The sequence below is a fragment of the Mya arenaria genome, chromosome 2 (genome assembly GCF_026914265.1).
Source record: "Mya arenaria isolate MELC-2E11 chromosome 2, ASM2691426v1".
Taxonomy (NCBI): Eukaryota; Metazoa; Mollusca; class Bivalvia; order Myida; family Myidae; genus Mya; species Mya arenaria.
The window spans coordinates 32,082,474-32,101,983 of NC_069123.1; the positions used below are offsets into that span (position 1 = coordinate 32,082,474).

A 19,510-nucleotide genomic window follows, 5' to 3' on the forward strand; every position below is an offset into this window, starting at 1 on the left:
CTTGAAATGAAGAACTTGTCACAATTTAGTATACATGCAGTGCTTACTTCAGTGACATTTCATCAGGCCATACCAAAATGTTTTTAGGTTAAGCGTCATTCCTTGGTACGAAAATCTGTTTATACATGTAGATCTATCCTGAAAAAGCAAACAACCCCCCCCCCAAAAAAAAAATAATAAAAAAATGAGTGACATCCTATAACAGTCTATTATCTGAAGTCGGAATATGACATTAAATATAGAACGTGCAGTTTCACTAACATTTTCTTGGTTCGGCCAATGTATGAGTACAAGTCATAAAATCTAAGATAAGAAGGTATTTTTCAGTATAGATATGAAGTTGAAAATTGATAATACCCTTGGTTCATACATGTTGTTGACAATAAACTTTTCATTACTAATACATGAACAAACCCACCTTTGCCATGCATGCATGGCTAAGCCTCCTTTGTTGACAATATACTTTTCATTACTAATACATGAACAAACCCACCTTTGCCATGCATGCATGGCTAAGCCTCCTTTGTTGACAATATACTTTTCATTACTTATACATGAACAAACCCAGCTTTGCCATGCATGCATGGCTAAGCCTCCTTTGCCATGCATGCATGGCTAAGCCTCCTTTGTTGACAATATACTTTTCATTACTAATACATGAACAAACCCCCTTTGCCATGCATGCATGGCAAAGCCTCCTTTGTTGACAATATACTTTTCATTACTAAGACATGAACAAACCCACCTTTGCCATGCATGCATGGCAAAGCCCCTTTGCCATGCATGCATGGCTAAGCCTCTTTGTTACCAGTACTTGAGCATTGAGCCATTGACACCTGTTACCTTGACATTTTTCTCTCTCTGACTTGACCATTCAACATACAATATCAACAAAACTTTCTCTTTGGAGTTATGGCCCTTTTTTAATATAACAAATGGTCTGAAGCTATTTTCCATCAGATCCTCATTAAACTTACTCGAGTATTTCCTGATGGAGCTTACTTCCAATATATAATTAAATTCATATTGTCCTCCCAATAACTCCACAGTTGATATTTCATATACTCATAAGGATTATATCGTATTCACTTTTTAGAAATTAAAAGACAATAATTTTGGTGTCTCAACTTTTTGTTTTTGTTTTAACACTTCTAATAAGTAAGTGTATGAGGAAAAAATAGATATCAGAGTTATATAAATTTATTATAAATTTAATTTTGATTCAAGCAATGGCATATGAGTCCAAACATTTTTATAATGTCATATTGATATAAAAGTACAACATAGTTTGTGTCAGTGTCACATGTAGCAGAATATCCAGGTCCTCTTGTCTGTTGAAAACTCCCAGATCTGAAAAGTCAATAAAACGCCAATTATTACAAAATATTTATTTATTTTTATATCTATACGAGGTCACAATATTGCAGACTGGAAAAAGTTCCTTAAATGTTAATATTTTGGTTGTTATAATGCCTGTGTGATTTACTATAAAAGTTTGCACAAAGAAACATGCATCTACATCCCCAGTGAGTTAATTGATTGCAATTATCAAAGATTGAATTAAATTATTGCGAACATCAAGTATTAAATTAAGTTATTTGGAACATCAACTATTTAACAACCAAAAAATGCTGTTCTTGGCCATTCGCCTTGCTTGGCTTTCTCCCTTTATTTGATTTGCTAAATTCAACTATAATAACAACAAATAACAGTAAAATGTAAGAGACTGCACAAATTGCTGGTTATAAAACAAGAGCCTTTGTAAGACAGCACGCTAATTTTGAATTTGATTAAGTGCATTGAATGAAAGGTATAGAAGTTTTATATTTAAATCCCAACTTGGCCTTAACTTTTACTTGCCTAAAACTTAACCAAGTCAATCAGGGGTCATGACTTGTATTAAAGATATGGAGTTATGTAACCTCATTAGGTGGTGGTCCTGAACAATTGGGTTAAGTATTAAGTCAATTGAATGAAGGGTATAGAAGTTATTAATAAATATCACAACCTGCCCTTAAACTTTAACCTTAGGTCACAACAGGGGCCATAAATTGTATAAAATATAATATGGAGTTATTTAAGCTGGATTTGCTTTAAAAATCTACCCGTCTTATAAACGAGTCAAGACAAAAACACCAGATTTCATGGGCAAAGTAGGGGGGTCGTCTATAAAGATATGGAGTTATGTAACCTCATTGTGTGATGGTCCTGAACAACTGTGTGAAGTATTAAGTCAATTGAACAAAGGGTATAGAAGTTATTTATAAATATCCCAACCTGCCCTTAAACTTTAACCTAAGTTACTTTAACCGAAGTTCCATAGTCCATAGTCAATCAGGGGCCATAATCTGTGTAAAGAATAATATGGAGTTATCTAACCTCATCATGTGATGGCCTTGAACAACTGTGTGTAGTATTAAGTCAATTGAATGAAGGGTATTGGTCTTATAAGTGAAAATCCCAAACTTGCCCTAAAACTTTAAGCCGACGTCGGGACGAGTAGTATATCCCACCTATTTTTGAATAGTCTAGCTAAAAATCAGTATGCAATAAAAAGTCTAAAACTTACATCTTGGTTCTCAATAAGTTGGTATCTGCAAATTTCTATGCTCAGACTGTACCAGGATAGGATTCAGTGAAGACAGGTAATCCACATTTGGCCTGGCTCTGTAAAATCAGAGCATTACTCATACATAAATCTGAATTTTTATGCCCCCCTTTGAAGAAGAGGGGTATATTGCTTTGCAGATGTCAGTCGATGGGTCTGTCATTAGGTCCGTCAGTAGAACATAGCTTGTCTGAGTTTCACAACACCTGGACATAAGGTCATCACACTTTGATTGGTCATATTCATGCTGGACAAATCAGGGGCGTAGCCAGCATTACGCACCAACGCACGTCTGTAACATCAATTAGAAAAATGGCCAAACATGGGATCAAAGTCGAGGGCTAAGTTATGTATTGACATCAGAATAAAGCTTTAAAGGGATGATCAGCTGCTATAGAAAGCATTGTTTATCTGTGCTAGATAGCTTAAAGAAGCTTAAAGAGCCTAAAAAATCACTTGGTAGTTCCATTTTCCCTTTGGGAGTAGCCCGCCCTGAACCCCCTACGGTTACAGGGATATCCCCCTCCCACATTTGTGCGTAACATTCAGTACAGACTGGCTAAGCCCCTGCAAATCAATTGTCCATATAATCCTGACAACATAGCTTGCAGGGGGGGGGGGGGATATTGTTTAACAAACATCTTTTTAAAATTAGCTTTGAAAGGAAACTGTTTGGGTTTTTTACCAATACACTGAACAGTTCTTTCATCATTTCACATTTTTCTAGTTTAACTTATCCAAACACAATAAAGATATTTTTCAAAATCAAAATTTGATAAAAAGAAACATTTTTGATATTATTTTTAATAAATAAATAAAAGCCAAAATTCACAATCAATACAAAAATAATATTTATAAACAAAAATATACATACCAGCAGACACTGTCCTGAGAGAATTGGCTGAGTTCCAAAATCTGTGATGTCATCAATACTGCATGTCATGCACATTATGATGTCATCAACTTGAAATTCCCCCTTTGGTGCCCCAGATTATCAGCTACATCACACATGATTTACTTCTGCTGATCATTTGATGTAAACAGGAAAGTTGATGCAGTTTAAGATTTTTGGTTTATGTTGTGGTAAGTAGCAACATTTTTATTTATGAGAAATATATATTTATAGTGAACTTATTATACAGTATACTACTAGTATTGTTTTTTAATATTAATAACAGTAATAATTTAATATTAATAACAGTAATAAAGTTGATGGTTGTTTTTATTACTAAAATAAATGTTGACAGTTGTTATTTGGTTATCAAACATATTCTTAATTAATGAGAAATATAAATTTGGCTGTGATCCATCAGGCTGAGAGGCATGAGGCTCTTAGTATGTTAAATGTGTTTATTTTAAATTAACGGCATAAACTTGTTTAAGTTTAAACTTAGTTGATGAACTGTCAGTATTATGCACCAGTCAATTGTAACCAAGCCCCACCTCCCCCCCAAGGTCTGGGGATTAGCAGGGACAATGACCTTCGATCCAGCCAACCCCAGCTAAAACTCCCATCCTGCAGGGACAAAACGATGGTAAATTTGCACCAAATGCAGCTGCATCACAGGGACCCTGGCCTAGTTAAGGCCCATTCCCTGCTATATTTAAATCGAAGACAAAACAACTGCATTCACCCAGCACTGCGTGGCCACCTGAAAGGAAAAACATGGCCCATTTCCCCAACTATCCCCGGTATACCCCCAGACCTGGGGGAGGGGGGGGGGGGGAGGGGCCTTACAATTGACTGGTGCTTAAGATTTGCCACAAATATAATAAGTTTTAAACTTTTTGTCATTTTTATTCAATTTCTCATGACACTGTAATATTTATTCCTAAGGATTTTCTATGTCAGTATGTAATAAATGTAATAATGACACTTTCTAGGATTAAAGAAATTTATGATGCTCCTTACTGTGACAAGTGGCAAGTTAATACTATGGATACAGTTATTGCCGGGCATAGTCATGCAAAGCTCCAGACTGATTGGCACTACCAGGGTATGAAAAATGAGGTAAATAATAAAATAATCTGGTTCTACAGTCATCGAAATTAGACTTTTGGATCAACAAGCCCTAATTATTATACTATTTCTTGGCATCAAATTTTTGAACAAACCCTGCTATATAAAATTCAGAATTTGAGCAAGCCCGAAAGACATTTTACCAGTGCAGGGCTTGCAGGCTTGTGCTAATTTCGACCACTGGTTCTATTTTCTTATTTTTCACATGCAGGTTTTAAAACTATTGCAGGGTTCAAATTTAGACTCGCATACTCGCAAATTGCGAGTGGCATTTGCAAATTGCGAGTGACTTTTATTCAAGCTCGCAAAATTTTGCGAGTGGCTTTTTCTAGACCCCAGCATGTTTAAAGGAAAGTAGAATAAACATGAACTTAACTTTGCTACGAAGTCGAGTTCTTACAAACAACCTATAAGTGGCATGTTTACACTACCAGTTAAAGAGACGACAATATGGAGTCATGCTCTAGTAAGTTTTCAAAAATAGAACATGATATTACAGTCATGATATTAAATCGAACTGTACATAATTTATATTATAAATAATATATCAAAATTTGATGTTTTCGTACAAAAATTAATTTGATTTTCCCTTTTGCAGGTCCTCAACTTCTTTAATGCCAAAACACTAACACAGGTGGTTGTAACCAGCTGTGCCAAACCTGTCCCCTTGGCCAAAATGATTCCGAGCTGATTTGGTTGTTGGCTCCTTGTAACCGAGGAAAAAAAACAGTTTGAAAATCTAAATGTACAGGACAAAGGTATATTTTTGTTATTTTTTTAAAATCATTTGAGTATGGCCTGCTTTCTTTCTGCAAATTTTGGATCAGTGATGTAAAAAAAATGCCTGAGTCTTACAACCAGTAACAAGCTTTTGCCATTCCAATTTATTTATTTACACAGTCATCGAAATTAGACTTTTGGATCAACAAGCCCAAATTATTATACTATTGCTTGGCATCAAATTTTTGAACAAGCCCTGCTATATAAAATTCAGAATTTGAGCAAGCCCGAAAGACATTTAACCAGTGCAGGGCTTGCAGGCTTGTGCTAATTTCGACCACTGTTTACAGTATCACAAAAAAATTGAAAAAGTAAGCATTGGTGACTAGTATCAGTATTTATAGTGATTTTGTAAAGATATATTATCAATATGTATAAAAAAATGAAGTAATAATATTCAAGGAAATTTGTAGCAAATGTAAAAAGTTAAGATCACTGGGGTGTATTTGTTAAATTATATCATAATGGTCCAGCTATTCCAACTAACAGGGGCAGCAATTTTTTCATGATTTTATGTATGTTTGTTTCTTATCATGTGTTTCAATACGGGTCTATTTGTATGCAGGATGTGAGCCAGTTACCCAGGAGCAGTCTACAAAGTCACAAATGCAGAAAGTGCTGTGTTCTTTGAGAAACAAAAGCTTTCATACAGAAAATAACAGGCCTACAAGACTATCGGTGGAGGCAACACTACCTCATCAAATGTTCTTTTTAAACAAACAAGATACCTCATAGACTTAAAAATGCAGTTGAAGGGATTGTACACCAGATTGGCATCAAAAAAAGTTTTTTCTGTAACAAATCTGAGGATTGTCTGTATAATGGAATGTGTTAAGCTGTGATATCATAATTGTAAAAAAGGTACAAAAATGTAAAAAAAAAAATTGTGTCGAAGACCGGATTCAATCCTGTGTCGCCTAAATTGCAGTCCACTGTGCTACGAATGCTTACTCCAAACGAGTAGTATATTTAAACTATATACCTGATATCACGTGATAGCATTGAATAGCCAATCACGCTTTAGGAATGAATTATACTAGGTAGACATACCCAGTAATCTTTTTTAATGGAAATATATGAAACAACTGCTAAACTTAAATAAAATTGTAAACTATGTGGTACTTCAGTTGATAAGTTTCAATGCATTGTACACATAAATACCAAGTATATGTCAGTTTTCGACAATTTTCTTTTTTTGTTGCAAATTAATCATCTGGTGCACAGTTGCTTTAAAGATGTTACTTGTCCTTTGAAATGAAGAAATGTTAATTTCCATATTATTATTAAAATAGTTCCTCATTTGATAATTTGTTTTAAATCAATGGTGAATGAGATCATTGGTAATTTATTAAATCCAAAGTATACATTTTTTTTGGAACGATTTCATTGAATGAAAATTAAGCATTACATTCATTATAAACTTATTAACTTTTTTTGAGTTTAGGCCGTTCTTTTTTTAATGAATTGGTTAATGGATCTACCGCCCAATTATTTCGAAAAGTCCCCCCTCCTCCAATTTTTTTTTGGTTATTTGTTTTTTAAAAAAATATTGAAAAAGTGACACTATAACTAAAGGTTGTAATAATATTGACTTTTAATGTGACATTATTTGAAATTGGAAACTGTATAATATGCTTATATAATGATTACAATAACTTAGATTTGAAATTGGTAGGTCAGAGAACATTGGACTGTATAAAGCCAAAAATATGTGTATGACAAAGTGAGCATTTGAACATATCAATATTCATTATAATATTGAGGCATTGCAGACATTTTGTTGCATAGAAATCAAAGCATTTCAAATGTCATTCATATGTATCTATGAACATGTCTTTCCTTTTTGTTGTTAATTTTTATCTTTTGGTTTTGGGTTTGGCCACAAACACTGTGAAAAATATGTATTCACTTCTATTGTAAAAAAAAGATGAGTATGAAATCCTTTTTTTTTTCTGTTGACCAATTTATAAAAAAATGGCCTTATTTTGATATCTGTATTGAGATTGTATCTGTTTAAAACCAATTAGTTTCATTTTTCTTATTCAATATTGATCTTATCCTTATCTTAAAACATGCCTCAGTGATTTCATTCAGCCTATTGGTCAGCTAAATATACATGCCAATCAAGTCTTAGTTCCTAATCTTAGTTGCTTATTGAATACCGCACATGATCTAAAGGTATTTTGGCATACACTTGTTGAAAAGGTGGCTGTAGTATGTATTGAAATTCTCTATCATAACTTACTGCCAGGATAATACTTTTTTATCACTTTTTAGTGTACATATATCTGTCAGCATTGTTCATTTTTGAAAAAAATGAATTAATCATTCCTGTAGCGTTATAAAATTAAAATATTTTCATTGTTTTATGTCTTCATGCATTTTTTTAAAACAAATTGAAAATGAGAGGCATGATCATTGAATTTCCTTTGTTAAGAAATAAGTGCAGATTCATGACAGCCAGCAATAATTTCTTTTGAGATGGCAGTTTCATGTAAAATGGAAAAAAAAATATACTTCACATAATACACTTTAAAAGTAGCAGGTTTGTCCATTCTTCATTAATGCATGTAAGCAAATTCTAAAAGTTTTACTTAAATATTTTTATTCTCGAAATATGATTTGCAAAGCATCCATAAATAGAATGTTTTTATAAAAGAAAGTCCCATGTGAACATTACTTAAAACAAAGTCATATTAATTTTACTAAACATTTTGTAAATTATGTGTTCAGTATAATTGCAAATTAAATGTGTGTGTCAGTCTGAACACAGGACAAATGACATAGTTGTTTGCTCATTCATTAAAAAACATGGAGACAAAACGTATTTTCAAGTATTAACTATGTTTTTGAGGTTGAAACAGATTTTTCTCATATTTTTCTAGTTGACTGCGATTTTGTAGCAATCACAGTTATTTTTAACCATATAAGCTATTTTGACCAGAATTGTTGGGGTGGGGGGATGTTAAATATCATGAAAAGTATGTATAAACTCCGATAAAAATATTCTATTTCAACTGTTTTTCTATTTTTATTTATACTTAACTTGACGTTTACCTCTGGGGCTCAGGATCCAATGAAAGGTCAACATAATATGCTCTTTCTTCACACAAAGTTTGGTCATAAAGTGTCAACCCTAAATTAAGATATTCAGTTTTACCCATCTAATGTGGAAATTACACTTGGTCAATGCAAGCTTTGAAAATGGTACCAATAAGTATTAAATGGTTACAAAAATTGTATTTGTCAACAAATGAGGCTTGGTCCATGGATGCATGCATGAACGAAGGTGGATTTGTGCATGTGTAGGTAATGAAAAGAGTATTTATCAACAAAGTAGGCTTAGTCCATGCATGCATGGCCAAAGGTTGTTTTGTCCATGTATTGGTAGTGAAAATTTATTTGCCAACAAAGTAGGCTTAGAACATGCATGCATGGACAAAGGGGGTTTGTTCATGTATAAGTAATGAAAAGTATATTGCCAACAAAGGAAGCTTGGTCCATGCATGCATGGCAAAGGGGGTTTGTTCATATATAAGTAATGAAAAGTTTATTGTCAACAAAGGAGGCTTTGCCATGCATGCATGGCAAAGGTTGGTTTGTTCATGTCTTATTAATGAAAAGTTTATTGTCAACAAAGGAGGCTTAGCCATGCATGCATGGCAAAGGGGCTTTGCCATGCATGCATGGCAAAGGTGGGTTTGTTCATGTATTAGTAATGAAAAGTTTATTGTCAACAAAGGAGGCTTAGCCATGCATGCATGGCAAAGGGGCTTTGCCATGCATGCATGGCAAAGGTGGGTTTGTTCATGTCTTATTTATGAAAAGTTTATTGTCAACAAAGGAGGCTTAGCCATGCATGCATGGCAAAGGGGCTTTGTCATGCATGCATGGCAAAGGTGGGTTTGTTCATGTATTAGTAATGAAAAGTTTATTGTCAACAAAGGAGGCTTAGCCATGCATGCATGGCAAAGGGGCTTTGCCATGCATGCATGGCAAAGGTGGGTTTGTTCATGTATTAGTAATGAAGAGTATATTGTCAACAAAGGAGGCTTAGCCATGCATGCATGGCAAAGGTAAGTTGGTATAGATACTCGATAAAACAGGACCACAAATGTATGAACCAAGGGTATTATCAATTTTCAACTTCATATCTATACTGAAAAATACCTTCTTATCTTAGATTTTATGACTTATACTCATACATTGGCCGAACCAAGAAAATGTTAGTGAAACTGCATGTTCTATATTTAATGTCATATTCCGACTTCAGATAATAGACTGTTCTATGTAGAATATAAACACATGAGACTGGACAATGAGATAGATTTCCACTGCAAAATGAGTTCAAATAAAACTTGTAATTGTGTGTTGATCATTCGTCATTGCAATCGGATATCAAGTACTAAAAATACTAGTACAAAGTACGAAGCATGTTGTTTGCACTTGGGTTCTGTAGTCGGAATTAAAGTTATTCTTAGGAAATTTAAAATATTCGGCAAAATCGTTGATCATGTAAAAATGTTTTGATTCTTGAAGCCAAAACCAATCCATCCCCGGACGCTTTACACAGATTTTTTTTCTATGGCCTCACATTCTTCACCATAATTGAAATAACCACCAGCAGATATATTGTAATTTCATCTGTAGCACTCAAAGGTATTATCTTTCATTTTAATTGGATGTATTTGCATAAAAATCTTTCTTTGGAAATTTACTCCCCACTAATTATAAGTGATGGCGCAAAGATCAAATATAGTAAAATAACAACAATTTGTACCTGGCACTGGCGATAATTGAAATAATACTGTCATCAGAAATCAGTTTACATTGAACATTTCAACAATTTCCAATTTGATTATCATATATGGTTGTTCAGTTGGATTTGATTGTCCATTATGATGTCTGATTATCTTACATTACAAATTATTTATCATATAATAAAACTAATAACACAGTTATATTGTCTAAGAAGGATAGAAATCATTAAATATATATACAAAATTACCTCTTATGTAATGATTAATTCCTGAATAAATTTAAATCACAGCTCCATGATATAAATATATACATTTAATAATGCACTGTTTATATTAAAAAAAAAACAACATTAATTTAGTTCAAAACGAGCTTTATAATCCACAATACACAAGCCCATTTTTTTTCATGCTGAGTTAAATCATAAAGGATCGGAAAAAAGGGTAAGGAATGTAACGCCTTAATCACGAATGAAGCACTGATAAATCTAAGGATTCTATACTTAAAACAACCTTAAAAGCATCCAACAATCCATAAGTGTCCAAATCTTCAATGTATTAGTGTTCAGTATAAAAAGATCATTTCTTGACTACAAAGGGACGATAAAACATTTTAGCACCAGTAATCTAGTTCAATAACACACATGTTTAAGAGCTCTTGATTAAAAATTTAAACACGGACCTACTGTCTGTACAGATTATCCAAGTAATGATCGAGTTTGTGAGACCAATACACAAAGATTAAAGCTATTTACATATCAGTTTAATCCATCCAATCTTTGTTCCGTACTGCAATCCAATACCGCGGATTGTGCCAAAGTTTTGTAAATCTATTCTTAATTTTAAACATAGCAATGATCAATTAAACTGAAAACTAAACCCAGTATGCTAAACGTATTTAAATTTACCTCTTGTCGAGAAAATAAATTGGAACTTAATTGTTTCCCGCCTAATTTATGATAAGTATATTAAAATAAAAAAGGTATAAATATCCTTTTCACATAAATGCGTTTAGAATATCATTGTTTCTGCTGCAATTTTTTTTGTAAGCATGTATATATATTTCTCTTTTTCAACATTATGGTGTTAAAAATTATACAGAACTATATAAAAGATCGAGTCATAATTAGAGTAAATACGCTCAATTACGTTATAATATCAAAAATCTGTTTGAATCGGTACAAATATCATAATAATTTAAGGGCGTACTGTTACCATGATCAATTTACGACCTTTTAGAGAACACCGGTTTTGACCAAATTGAAGATGGCCGCTAAACCAGTATAGTCTCCCTTGATGAGCATAGAGTTTTATAATGCAAGGGAAGTAAGCACTGTGTGGTGTTTTTAATCGATTAAGTTCTGCTTTTAGGATCAAGCCTATTGTGTATGTAAAATACATGCATGTATGCACTTCCATGCACCAGTAGACTTTAACAATCACCATTACACTTGATTGAATGAAACCAAGGCGTACATTATACACTTCATAAAATTGTAACAGGACATACAATACACTTTAAGTAAAAAGTTATTTGTCGCTCTGCTTATATGTAGATTCAGATTTAAGAGCAGGATCAAAATTTCATACACTCATCTTGCTTACTTGATGTGTTCAAATTTTAAAAAATCGTTAATAAGTGTTTAGAAAAAAGAACAATACCGAAATGTACACAGTGGTCGAAATTAGCACAAGCCCGCAAGCCCTGCACTGGTAAAATGTCTTTCGGGCTTGCTCAAATTCTAAATTTTATATAGCAGGGCTTGTTAAAAAATTTGATGCCAAGCAATAGTATAATAATTCGGGCTTGTTGATCCAAAAGTCTAATTTCAATGATTGTGTACACACAGAGATGCATTCAAGTTTGTGTCCACCATTCAGAGGTCAAAATGAGCACAAGCCCACAGCCCTTGCCCTAGTAAAAGGCACTCAGGCTTCCTCAAATTGTATGCTATATACACAGCATATATTTTTGAAAATTTGGAATGCCAAGCACTAGGTAAAAGCACAGACTTGTTCATCAAAAGGCTAATATTGTTGATTGCTGTTTAAAATATTCAAACTGTACCCAGGTCCTGCATTTTTCTATAGTTTTTTAAAGCGCAAGTTGCCTCCCTTGGCTCAAAAAAGAAGTTTTACACTAAGTCAGTGTTTTTTTATTTCTTCGTTACTCAATCAGTCTGATAGTTTGCTATTTTATAAAATCAAGTTGTTGATTTTTATTTCACATTGATGTTGATATATCAAAAACTTTCACTTTTAACATGCACAGATCTAAAGGTGATCTTGCACATATTGAAAAAAATTGTATTTGTGTTTTGTTTGTTTTGGGGTTTTTTATGTTGGTTTTTCAAAGTCTGAGTAACAGTAGAAAAAAAAATCTGGCCTTTTCCCTATTATAAGGCTTTTAATTATGCTTGATCCCTGAGAACCAAGCCATTTTGTCACTCATACAAATAAAATAGACAGATATAATCGTTTCACTCAAACTTTATCTATTGAAAGTTCTGTCTGAAATTTATCAATACAGTATGAGCTGTCAATTATATTCAGAGCAATATAGCGACAATGCAGCCAGCATTTTTCTTTTAATAAACCACTTCACTTTATTGATATATCAATGTTAAAATTTTATCTCTTGCCAAGAATTTCACATTCCTGAAAATACAGTGACACTCCCTTAAGGAAATTAAAATTCACAACATGTCAAATATTCCCCAGTAGCTGTTTGGAATCAAGAAGCTTAGACACTTAAAATATTTTATCGAAATATCTGAATTCCTCTAATCCTGTTTACTTTTTAAACATCTCTTGAAGTGTGCTGAGTGCTTTAAATAGGCAGAACAAATATTTGCCCATGATTAAACATGTCTGGTATACAATGCGAAACAAAAGTCTACAATGCATTTCAAGTGCCGAGGTGGCGAACAGAATATAAAACTTAACTGGCTACTGCGTTGTATTGAATTCTTAACAAGATCGTTGCAGAGTGAATGCAAACTCTAGTCTGCCCTAGTTTTCTGGGGGGAATAACTCAATAATTAATAAAAGCAAGAGTTATACACTATGTTATACATGGGCGTATTGTCTCTGGCAACAGAATTTTAATAAAAAAGATTACAAAAAAAATACCATGCCAGTAACAATGGCACAAAGGAATATGACAATACCTTGACTTTTTCTTCATATGCAGTATTCCAAAGTAAACAAACACTAAAAGTGACCTTGACCTTAGAGGTAAGGACATGTAGCATGCATGTGACACGTCATTTCAAAAATTTTAACACATTTGACAAGTTATTTTAAAATCTGTTCGTACAAGAGAAAGTAATAGCCCGGACATTTCCACTATACTCCATGTCCCTATATGCAGCATTCCATACTAAACAAACACTAAGTGTGACCTTGACTTAAGAGGTAGTTGGACACGGGTCTTGCACAGGACATGTAATCTTGGTATGTCGAACACTTGTGGCAACTTATTTGGGCAACGGACTGACGATGCGATTTTAGTATACCCACCTTTGGGGGAGGGATAAAAAAAAGTATAATCTAATAAGCTAATTTATACTTTTACACATTGCAAGTCCACAACATTAGTATGTTTACAAATCATTTAAAAATTAAGTTTAATTAAATCTAAGGGAATAACATCTATGCTTGATATAAATTTATACAAATTCAACTCAGTATATTCAATCATTTTGAATCTCTTAATTTAGACCAAACCTTTTTAGATAAAATACTCAAATGATTACCAATCAATCTTCCACTTAAAATTGCCCAGCATACTGCAAACTCTTTAAGTGCGCAGTATACTGCAAACTCTTTAATATGTCCAGTCTACAGCAAACTCTTTAATATGTCCAGTCTACAGAAAACTCTTTAATATGTCCAGTCTACTGCAAACTCTTTAGTATGTCCTCCAGTATGCAGCAAACTCTTTAATATGTCTAGTCTACAGCAAACTCTTTAATATGCCCAGTATACAGCAAACTCTTTAATATGTCCAGTATGCAGCAAACTCTTTAATATGTCTAGTCTACAGCAAACTCTTTAATATGCCCAGTATACAGCAAACTCTTTAATATGTCCAGTATGCAGCAAACTCTTTAATATGCCCAGTATACAGCAAACTCTTTAATATGTCCAGTCGACAGCAAACTATTTAATATGTCCAGTATACAGCAAACTCTATAATATGCCCAGTATGCAGCAAACTCATTAATATGCCCAGTATACATGTATATAGCAAACTCTTTAAAATGCCCAGTCCACAACAAATTTTCCAGTACTTTTTCACTCGCTAATGCCGGGCACCAGACAATGGACAATCTAAATTATGCTTGGTAGGATGTGGCCAGAAATAGAACCAACATTCAAAACAAAACCCTACATAGAAGAAGCAAAACCCTACCACTAAGCATTGAGCAGGTTTTACAAATTTACATCTATGAATTGTGCTAGCACTTCTTTGCAAATTTGTGAGTATTAAGGAAAGCACCGTATTATATCATGTATAGGACGCTAGCATAGATAGGACGCAGGCAAAAAAATATTTGAGAAAACGGGTAAAAACCCTTAATATTAAAGATAGGACGCAGCGGAAAAATGTCAAAATCGGAGCCGAAAAATTGAGGTTGGTAAAGAATTTATAACATATATTGAAGTAAAAGACAACCAAAAAATTGTATATAAGGCATATTTCGATAACTGTCTTGTGTATTTCGATAATTATCGTCGTAATTTAGCATACACAACAATGATATATGTCTTGATATTTTGAGAACATTCACGCATATTATAAGTCTGCCGTAATAGTCCCGACTGACAGTCAACCGTTGCAACCGTTGCAATAGTCCCGACATGCCTTCTTAATGACAGTCAACCGTTGCAACCGTTGCAATCGCAACAAAACTGTGTATTGTCAAAACTATTGATTGTTTTGATAAGGCTTGTCGCTGCACGGATTAAAGCATGTTGGCATAATTAATGCATGTCGGTAATTAGCCTTGCCAGCGGAAGGCACATCGGGTTAAGTGCGAACAAACAACCATACGGAATTATCATCGCAATAGTTTGTTCTATTGATGTTTTTCTAATGACAGACAGCGGGTGTTTTTCACACATTCGCACATTTGAAAAGATTTGATAGTGACAATAATGCTACTTTGCATTATGCACATTCCTTTATTAATTTTTTAAAACAGTAGCATACAACCAAAATGTTTTGTAAAATATCGAAACATTAAAATCATGAACACAATTAATTGATATTTACCTCGTTTCCCGATTTTCCGTTGCCGTTATAACTCAATCCAGTTAAAGTGCTGACTCACATCGAGTTTTTGTGAGTAGCGTCCCTTTTATAAAAAAGCAAACACTCATGTTTGTTTTCAATTTATTTCTCAATAAATCATTTTAAAGTAAACATTCAATATATTTCTGCGTGTGTTAACTTGCGTGATTTTACCTATGTCAGTTGTTCTCTTCGGTGACGCAGTACAGATACTTACTATTACCGCGTTCTTCCCCGGTCCGATATTTTCGACCTGAAATGGACTTGGAAAAAAACAGATGAAATTCTAATAGCATAGAAAGGACGCAGGCAATTTTTAAGACGAGAATTGGGGGTAAAAAAGTGCGTCCTATGCATGATATAATACGGCAGTTTATTATCAGCATTTTTGTATCTGAAAAGAAGAACTGCTGATAGTCGAAACATTGTTTACCATCTGGTTTAATGCTGTTGTGCTGCTCCAATCAGAGTACAGCAATGAAATAGACAATCAAGTCATAACGTCTAGCTAGAAAGAACTAGGGGGCAATGTTAATATATTCCTAGCTATACTGATAAAAAATGCTGAAATTTAGCCAATGTTAACAGTGGCAATATTTCCAACTGTTACGGCTGTATCCAGAATTAGTTAACTTGTAAATAATAAAGATAATATAACAAAACAGGTCAAACATTTTGACATTTTGTTTAAAATTCAGACATTGTTGTGTCTATTTTTCATATATTTAAAAAAAAAAAAATTCTTGGCTATCCAGGAGCAAACTATATGCAAAGAATACTTAAGAACCTTGGATGTATTTAGCACATGCCTGCATGCCCTTATTTATATAGCAGGGCTTTTTACAGTTTATAAGCCCATTAGTAATGTAAGAATTCTTGCTAGTTAATCCAAAATGACTGTTGTAAGAAAATGATTCATTCTGCTAGCACCAAAACTGACTGACTCTCAAGAGACAGCTTGCACATGTGCCCTGTATTGTTCTTCAGTTGTTTTCTCCAATGCACCAGACACCTGCATGGTAAAGTTGAGTACATGGAATTCCACAACAGCGTTCTGTTTACAATTTAGGGTTCAAGCCCTGCATTTTGGGTACAATTTTCTTTCAAACGTTTATTTACATCTCATGCGATTGACAAGTCACCATACAAGCTTGAGAAGTTGCAATAATTGCTCAATTACTATGTATGAAAGGGAGGATTACAACATTAAGTTTGGCCTGAGAGAATAATAACGGAGGAGGAGTGCGGTGAAAATGAATGAAAACTGCTACCCCCGTGCTAGTGTTCCAGCAGTCATTGATTCACGCCCCACACCTGGCACACTTTTTCTTTATGGAGGCAGCAGTTAAAGGCAGAAGTGCCTCTATCAGCTTTAAAGATGAATTGGGGAGGAGTGTTTCAGTGTCTGCAAGGGTTGGAGTTAACTCAGTTGGTTAGAGCACCGTGCTGGTGTTCTAGCAACTGAGGGCTTGGGCCCATCACCCAGCCCACTTTTCTGCCCAGTTTTACTTTACCATGTGCACGTATATCTTTTCTTTAACTTTATCAAACTATGTCTGCGATTAGTTTAAAATTTCATTTTCTTTCACAATGATAGAATGGACCTTTATCAATACAATAAGGGGACAAGTGCTTCAAAACTATACATATACACATGAAAAACAAGATAAAGCACTTGACAACGGTTATGATAGGGACTATGTTTTAAATAATGGTTGTAATAAAAGTTCCATGCCTCCAAATTTCTGTTTCTAGTGACAACAATCTTCGACGGCCATTTTGGCTTTTACATTTTCCTCCCCTAAAATGATATAAATCTTTTTACCTGTTGTTCTCTTGGATAATCACTCCGTCTTATAAAAAAAACAGTTGAACACGGATTTTGGTAAATAATGTTGTCATTTTTCCTGGAAAATAAAACAAAACTTGCGTAAGTTTCTTGACAGCTTACAAGTTGGAACAGCGATTTGCATAATTACGTCGAATCATAACATCGTTATAAAAATTAAGTCGTTGTCAGATTATCAGATTTAAATGGAAACCGTATACTGCACCGTACCAGAATTCCAATCTTTCAACGACGGCTCTTATGTCCAGTATCACCCAAAACAAATGTCTGAACCTCAGGTATTTTGAACAACCATCTTGGCTCAAGAGAGGGATGTAGACAAGCATATTGGAAGTTTTCAGTAATCCTCTGGGTGTATTCATACATGTTGTAAGCACCGCTTCCCTAGTTTCAAACAATGCCAGTTATCATGTTTTAGCCATCGCCCCATCGCAGTGTTTATGCTTTGTACATAATATGGCTTATGTCGTTTGCGCTGGTTAAACATAACAAACCCCAATTTTAACCACTTTGCAAGATGTTTAAAAGTATTCTTGAATGAAGTGTTGAAATGTACACGTGTCAGGTACAAGATACTTGTAAGAATACAAGAATCTTTATTTAAAGTCGGTATGTGTTAACAAGAAACATTGGCGCAATGAGCTTTTTCCGACATGAATAACAAGCGTTAAATTGTTATTAGTACCGTTTCCGTGGCCTAGTGGTTAAGGCTGTCGCCTACGGAGCGGGAGGTCGTGTGTTCGATCCATGGCCGCGTCATACCGAAATACGTTAACAATTGGTACAAGCAGCTCCCTTGCCTGGCGCTCGGCATTTAAAGGTTTATGCTTGGAAAAGTGGTGTACTCAGTACTGAATTAAACCAGGAAAGTTGTATCCCGTGTATCGGTGCTTTATACCGAGCACGTAAAAGAACCAATGGGTCTCTTTGAAAAACAGTGCTAGGGTATCGCACCCGGACTTCCTTGTATCCCACCACTTTCTCTTCCGCGTGCTGTCCCTTCAGCAATAACAAAAGGACCCCGTTGGAAATAAGTCCTTGCACTTTCACGGAGAGCAGGGGGTGAATTTAACATTCCGGTATGTAGTATGTTTGTTGTTTGCATTCGGAGCTCCTCGGCCATTTTATTGAAAACAACCTCGGATGTATGTGGACGGTTTACAAACTCAAAAACATTCGGAACTCCTCGGCCATTTGTTTTTAAAAAATGGCCGAGGAGCTCCGAATGACTCAAAAAGTGGTACGTTTAAGTCCGCTGCAAGTAGATCGCGTAGTAATTTTATTTAGCAGTTAAACTTTGTGACTTAACTCTTGGGATTCGTAATTATGTCTGCAATAATACAATTCAATGGCAATCAATTTAATCTTACATCAATAAATACAACTCTGAAACATTACATTTAATTAATGATATAATTCAAAATTTTACGAACTACTTCAACTGATCATGGACCTTTATAGGTCCGTGAACTGATGTACCTGCATACATCCGAGGTTGTTTTTGAAAAAAATGGCCGAGGAGTTCCGAATGTGTTGTTTATCGTCCACGGAATGGAACTACTTTATCAGCGGCCGAATCATGCGGTTGTCAAACATGTAAATAACCGTTGACCACATCACCGATAGACTGTGGTAATACCCACTAGGCTATTATAGGTTCCGTATTATAGGTTCCGATAGACTGTGGTAAATACCCACTAAGCTATTATAGGTTCCGTTTCTGCGAAAAGTATATGTGAACAATTAGCCAACAATATATGTGGTCACATATGTGTTAAACTATACGAATATTCATAATTGTAAAAAACGAAGGATCAATACATGTGAATGAAACGTGAACTCGAAAATGTGTGCAAATAAGAGTACTGTAAATTGCGATAACTTGAACAGGGGACAACTCGAGACCTGCGGATTGGTCGAGGACGTGGCTAAGTGCAGACCTTTATTCCCATTATTTTCATGTTAAATATGCTTGACTTAAAATTTTGAAAACAAGGCATTTATTAAAGGACCCAATTGGAAACTCACAGGGATAACTCGAGACATCGGTTAACTCGAGGTTTAAGGTCGGGCCATGACATGCTCGAGTTATCGCAGATTTACTGTTTACACTTTTTTTGTAATGTAAGGCCTCCAGCTCATAATAAAGTTCTTCATACATAATAATTGATAAAACATATTATCTAAGAAATGGAAA

The 19,510-nt window shown here is 34.4% G+C and overlaps 1 protein-coding gene across 5 annotated transcripts in view; it reads right to left on the bottom strand.

Moving 5' to 3' along the window:
• The window catches only part of LOC128208849 (cyclin-dependent kinase-like 2), a 67,610-nt gene extending 50,180 nt beyond the window's left edge, over positions 1-17,430 (bottom strand). For all 5 annotated transcript variants that reach the window (XM_052912521.1, XM_052912502.1, XM_052912529.1 and 2 more), the window contains exon 1: positions 17,290-17,430. The gene's annotated coding sequence lies outside the window, so the exon portion shown is untranslated. The remainder of the gene's footprint in view (positions 1-17,289) is intronic.
• Positions 17,431-19,510: the final 2,080 nt, after the last annotated feature.